Source organism: Alligator mississippiensis, chromosome 6 (genome assembly GCF_030867095.1).
Source record: "Alligator mississippiensis isolate rAllMis1 chromosome 6, rAllMis1, whole genome shotgun sequence".
NCBI classification, from domain to species: domain Eukaryota; kingdom Metazoa; phylum Chordata; order Crocodylia; family Alligatoridae; genus Alligator; species Alligator mississippiensis.
The window spans coordinates 87,020,876-87,027,667 of record NC_081829.1 but is presented as its reverse complement, the minus strand read 5'-3'; the positions used below and the strand labels follow the sequence as shown (position 1 = coordinate 87,027,667).

Sequence of the window (6,792 nt, the reverse complement as noted above, 5' to 3'; positions counted from 1 at the left end):
TGGATTTTGACAAGGGGTGTCAAATAATTCTTTGCAGACACCTCAATATTCACTGCCGATGACTTGTGAAGGGAAGAAAAGTATCATGAGAGGAGTAAGAGGGCAACATTTCAAAACTGGGCAGTGAAATAAGCATTAATATTTTAGGCTCAACCATGCAATAAATGCCAAGCAGCTTTTGCTTTGGAATCTCTAACCCATAACAGGAGGTCAGCACAAAACTAGCACAGCAGAAGAGAAAACGAGTTACAGAAAATGCCTGAGACAATATTAGTGACCTTTCTAAACCTAAAGGGCTTGTAAAGGGTAACACCAGCTTTTTAGACACTATTGGAATTCAAAGTGAATCCCTTAGAGAGTTCCCTGCTAATCCCAAATGAGAACTACGACTATTACTTTTTCATCCTACTCTGTTGGGTGGTTAGGGCTGCATCCCTCTGTAAAAGGAAGTTGTACCCCAGAGTCTGATAAGAATAGCACTGACAGTTTCCAAGGTAAGAGAAACTACACATTTACATGTCAATAGAAGAAAGTGTTCATCTAGGAGAAACTTTAATACCAGCTGGACATAATTCTGTGCTCACTTTCATTTGGAGAAGTCACTGGTTGTAGAGAGTAGAAGCAGCCAGCAATGAGTTTCTCCTTCCTCGGGCTTTGTGGTTGCTTAAGCTCCTACTCCATGTGTTTCGCTATGGGCAGTGTCCTGCAACATGGCTTTTTGCTCACCTAACTGCAGAAATGCTTTGGAATCAGAAGCCCACAGGGTATCACAATCTTTATCTTTATCCTCTCCTTTCACACTGGCTTTACCTCACCTTGAATGGGAAAAGGGAAATGAGCTCACCCAGAACTGGTCACCTTCTCTAAGCCCTGGTTTCACTGCTACCTGTGATCCATTCCCAGCAGTTTGCTATTCTGCCCTGGAGCCCTGTCTAAATCACTGGCGTTGTGTCTTATTGTGTTTTCCCTCCTGTTCAGCCCTGCGGGGCTCAGTTGCTTGTGGCAGTTTTGCAGCACTGGGGACTACATTGTCTCTGCCATGAGGAGCCAGAGGCATTTCTTGGTTCCTCTCCCTCCACAGGACTGGACTGGGTCAAGAGCAAGTATAAGACCTACATACATGTACTGAGGGCAATTGTTAAGATCCACCCTGGATATGATGCCAGATAGTTATAATAATAAATGACTGTAGTTCAACCCAGCAGTGTCCAGAGTGGTGTTGGTGAATTCACAACATATCATCTGGCAATGCGGATGGGATCCTTTGTTGCAAAGACATCCCTAGACTGTGGGACACCATTCTGAGCTGAGGCTGTGTTTTGTGATTGGGGGAAGTTTTTTTCTTCTTCTTCTTCTTCTTCTTCTTCTTCTTCTTTCTTCTCTATGACGGCTGGTGTTAGTTAAAATGGCTACATTGGGGCATACAGAAGACTTTGATGCTAGCTAGCTGGCTTCTTGGGACTTATGCAGAAAGGCTGTCCTATTACCTGGAAGCCAACAAAGTGGTAAACGCAGAACAGAAGTGCGCGGTCCTCTTGACAGTCTGTGGTGCCAACACATTTGCCATTGTCCGTTCCCGCACAGCACCTGCCTTACCAAACGCTAAGTCTTATGCTGAACTAATTACCCTGATAAAAACACATTTTTGCCCAAGGCCATCTGTTACCCTGCAGAGATTTCATTTTTTTAAACGGGACCAAAAGGCCAATGAAGGCATGGCAGATTACCTGGCTTAGCTCCGTCGCCTTGCAGAATTTGGTGAGTTTGGTGATCTCCTGGATAGCCTGAATTGTGACCATCTTGTCTGTCTGTGGGGTTCAAGGTGAAACAATCCAACATCACCTGCTCTCTGAACCAAATTTGACCTTGGCTACCGCACAAGAAAAAGCCTTGGCAGCTGAAGCAGCATCCCATAACATGAGAGAAATTCACCAGGCGTTCTCCAGCAATGTCCACTTACTCCAAAAAGATCAAGAATCAGATCATCTCCAGCAAATTCAGCGGATTAAACCCTCACCGAACAGCACCATGTAAGCCAATTCATCAACAGATATGTTTGAGTTGTGGTGGCCAACACAGACGATGGGAGCGCAGGTTTAGGAATGCGGAGTGTCGTGCCTGCAAGAAGAAGGGCCACATAGAGAGGGTTTGCAGCTCGAAGGCTAGTTCTGGGAGACAAAAAGACTGTGGCAAATGTATTTGCTCCCAAACCACTCACAGATTAGAGTCCTCCCCAGAACGTGAATCAACTGTATTTGATTCAAAAAGTTGGTGTTGTTGAAACTCAAGGTGTGAGATGATTGCAACTGGAGTAATAAATGGAAAGAAGTGCAAAATGGAAGTGGACTTGGGTTTGGGAGTATCCCTCATAGATAAAAACACATTCTTCCAGTTGTTTTTGGCACCCTCTCCCCAAGTTATTGAAGCCTGAGTGTCGCCTGTGTGACTACAATGGTTAGATTGTGGAAACTTTGGGTGGCTGCAGTGTTGATATCCAGTATGGATCTGTTAGACAGTGTCTTCCCTTCATTGTCACTAAGGGCTCCTGCAAAAGCCTTCTGGGGAGAAACTGGTTCTCACCATTGGGAATCAGTATTCAAGGAGTACACAATCTCTGCACAGAAAGTCTTCAAAGGCTTGCAAGGGAGTTTCCCCAGGTATTCTCCGAGGAATTAGAAACTTACTCTGGTCCACCTGTGATGTTCCAAATGGATCCTGCGATAGCCCCTATCTTTATGAAGGCTCAGCATGTACCTTTTGCATTGAGGCCAGAAATTGATGCAGAATTAGATCAGCTTATCATGCAAGGGGTCCTTAAGCCAATCATACACGCAAGCTGGGCCACACCAATTTTTTCCTGTTTTAAAACCTAACAGCAGTGTTCACATCTGTGAGGATTACAAATGCACTGTTAATAAAGCATGTAAGCAGGACCTGCACCCTGTGCCTACCATTAGCCAGTTACTGTCTGTTCTTGCAGGAGGGAAGGTTTTTGCCAAACTTGATCTTGCTCAAACCTATCAGCAACTGATAGTGGATAACAAAGCTGCTGAGGCCCAAACAAGAATGACACACCGGGGAGCATCCCGTGTCAAGTGCCTCCAGGTTGGAATTTCTGCGGCACCAGGAATTTTCCAGCGATTCATGGAGACAATGCTAGCAGGAATTCGCAGGGTTGCACCATACTTTGATGATGTGTTGATCATGGGGCCGTCTAGAAAAAAACTCACTGAGAGACTCAGAGAAGTTTTACAGAGATTCAATAAAGCAGGTATCAGAGTAAAAAGAGAGAAATGTCAACTGGGAGTTTTCAGTAGCAACTTTCTGGGATATCAAATTGATGCTTCTGGCATTCACCCAGTTGAAGACAAGGTAAAAGCAATACATGATGCCCCTATACCAAAATGCAAACAGGATCTTCAAGCATTCTTAGGACTTCTCAATTTTTATCGCATCTTCTTGAAAGAAAAAGCCACCATAGCAGAGCCTCTTCATCGCTTACTGGATAAAGGAGCTCAGTGGAAGTGGACTTGCCAGCACAACAAAGCCTTCCAGGGCATCAAGAAGTTGCTGACATCGGACTCTGTCCTTGTCAGCAACGTAGTAATGGATAGTGGATGACAAGGCTGCTGAGGCCCAAACAATAATCATTTACTATGATGAACAGAAGCCACTGTCCATCACTTGTGATGTCTTGCCCTTTGGTGTTGGCGCTGTCCTCAGTCACACATTGCCTGATGGCACGGACACACCCGTTGCTTTTTAATCAAGAACAATTACTTCAACTGAGAGGAACTATGGACAGATTGATAAAGACGCACTGGCAATCATTGCAGGAATTAAAACATTTCACATATATATATGTTTATGGCTACAAATTTGAAATCTGAACGGACCACAAACCCCTTCTTGGAATTTTTACTATGGACAAACCAACTCCTCCTATTTTGTTTCCCTGTATGCAACACTGGAGCATCATGCTAAATGCATATAACTGTACACTTGTGTGCAAACCTGGGAAAACAATTGCAAATGCTGATGCATTGAGCTGCCTACCACTACAAATACCTGATTGTGCTACTTCTCTGCCAGAGGAAGTTCTCATGCTGGAATCCATGCCAGAAGCCCCTCTTCAAGCTGGTCAGATAGCAAGGGTGGCTGCAAAAGACCCTGTCCTTGCCTGTATTCTCAACTGGGTGTGGAGGGGCTGGCCTGCAGACAAATTGGCTGAGGAATTCAGGCTACTTTCATCACACCAGCATGAGCTGTCTGCCCATAAGGGTCGCCTCTTGTGGGGAAATTGTGTTGTAATTCCAGAAGCAGGATACCAAATCATATGGACAATGCTGCACGCAGCACACCCAGACATTGTGAGGATGAAAGCACTGGCTAGAAGTTATGTATGGTGGCCAGGTGTGGACAATGACATAGAAAGTGTTGTGAGGGAGTGCAACACTTGTCAAGCAACCCATCATAATCCATCTAAGGCACCAGTTTTCCCTTGGGAAATGACAAAGGAACCCTGGTAATGCATCCACATTAATTTTGCTGGTCCTTTTCAAGGTAAGAACTTCTTACTTGTTGTTGACTTGTACTCAAAATGGCTTGAAGTGATTACTGTCTTAACTCTTGCATCAACTGCCACTATAACAGCTCTCCCTCAGCTGTTTGCAACCCATGGGGTGCCTGACACTACTGTTTCTGATAATGGCAGCACATTCACTTTGGCAGAGTTCCAAGATTTTGCCAGATGCAACCTCATTCAAACTGTTATCATTGCACCTCGCAGGCTACAGGCCAGTGGGCAAGCTGAGTGAATGGTGCAGACTACAAAAGATGCACTGAAAAGGATTGTTGTAGGAGACTGGCCTATGAGACTGGCCAGATTTCTGTTTGCTCAACATGTAATTCCTTGCCCTACAACAGGGTCCAGCCCATCAGAGCTTTTTAATGGTTGTCATCTCAAGACATGCTTTGACCATGTTAACCCAGACCTTGTGAGAGACATGCAGTTTAGGAAAGAAAAGGAGCTGGACTCCGCATTGGCATCTGGTACCTTACGTCTTTTCGTTCCACGAGAGACCGTTTGCTCAGAACTATGGGACAGGCCCATAGTGGGTTCAATCTAAAATTGTAAGCACCTCAAGACCCTTATCATATACTGTCCAGACTGATGACAGACAAGTTTGGAGATATCACGTGGACCAGCTGCTTGGGTGTTCTCCTACTGATAACCCTATACCTGAGCAATCTCCAAGCACCAATCCACCACCGACAGACATGGATTCATTGGGGAAGTGCCTACCTGTTTCCACCAGCACAAACCCTTTCCCATCGCCGTCAGAAGGAAGCATCACTGTTGAGTCTCCAGATAGGCTGACGGGGCCATCGTCTGCTAAATCCCTCACTGAGTCCAGCTCTATGGGAAGACCACAGTGGAAGATGAGTCCTCCCAAATGGTTGCCTAACTATTCCGTCTAGGGGGAAGGGGTGTTGTGTCTTATTGTGTCTTCCTTGCTGTGGTGAAAACTTACCAGAATCTGGGGAGAGGCGGCGGGACGCCGCGCCAGCAGCTGATCGCGGAGAAAGTGAAACCACTGTGGCTGGAGCTGTTGTGAACAAAGATCAAAGAAAAAACCCACGGCGGAGCTGGGAGGAGCTGGGAACAGCTTCCGCATTGGCCTGGGCATGCTTTATGAAAGTGTGCCGAGAGTGATTGGTTGGGCGGGCGCCTGGCACCAGGAGAAAAGGTCCTGCTGGAAGGAAGCCAGGGGGACTGGAAAGAGCATCCCCGGCCAGCCTGGAGAGACCAGAGAACCCAGATGACACTGGAAAGGAAGTGTGGTGGATCCCTTGGGAGGGGAGCATCAAGAGAACACTGGGCCAGTGATGGGCTAAGGGCAACAGCCCCAGCAACTGGGACACCGGCGAATACAGCGAGGACAGGACCTTGACCTAGATGACAGGCAACAGGTACCGAACTCGGGGAGCAGACGACACATCAAGGGGGGCTGGAGGCTGTGGAGAATCTGGCTCCACGTAAGCCAAGAGCAGAAGGGGGTCCATGGGGAGCGCCAAGAGCAGAAGGAGGGCCATGGGGAGCGCTCGGGTTGAGTATCATCAATAGCTGATGACTGCAGCCCCTAAGAAACCGAGTGTTGGGGAGGGCCTGAGCATCGGCCCTGATGGACAACACCACGGTTGGCATTAGGCGGGGTGTAGGGGAGGTGGAGTCCCGAGAAGAAACAATCATGAAGGCGGCCAAGAGGAAGTACCAGGGGAAGCAGGACCAGACATCGTCCTCCTGATAGGAACCTACTTATCATCAAAGATGTGGTAGGAGAGACTCCTGGGAGGCTGACTCAAGGTTGCTACCCATAGCCTGGCATTGCCACCCAAGAAGCCACAGCGAGGTTCGTGAAGAACCCAGACACGTGACGCTCAGGGGAGAGGCACGGGAGGCTACACTCGCCAAAGCCCTCATGTTCTGCACTGGAGGGTTCAGTTTTCTTGTGGCAGTTTTGCAGCAGCAGGGACTGCATGGTCTCTGTCCTGAGGAGCCAGAGGCATTTCTTGGTTCTTCTCCCTCCACAGGACTGGAGTGGGTCAAGTCAGAGGCAGAGCAAGTATAAGTTCTACAGACATGTACTGAGGGCAATTGTTAAGATCCACCCTGGATATGATTCCAGAGATTTATAACAATAAATATCTGTAGTTCAACCCAGGAGTGTCCAGAGTGTTGTTGTGAGCTCACAACTTATCAACTGGCTTTCTCTCGCTCCCCTCTGATAA

At 47.2% G+C, this 6,792-nt stretch overlaps 1 pseudogene; it reads left to right on the top strand.

Moving 5' to 3' along the window:
* Positions 1-1,707: 1,707 nt before the first annotated feature.
* On the top strand, positions 1,708-4,529 carry LOC102558403 (uncharacterized protein K02A2.6-like; annotated as a pseudogene).
* Positions 4,530-6,792: the final 2,263 nt, after the last annotated feature.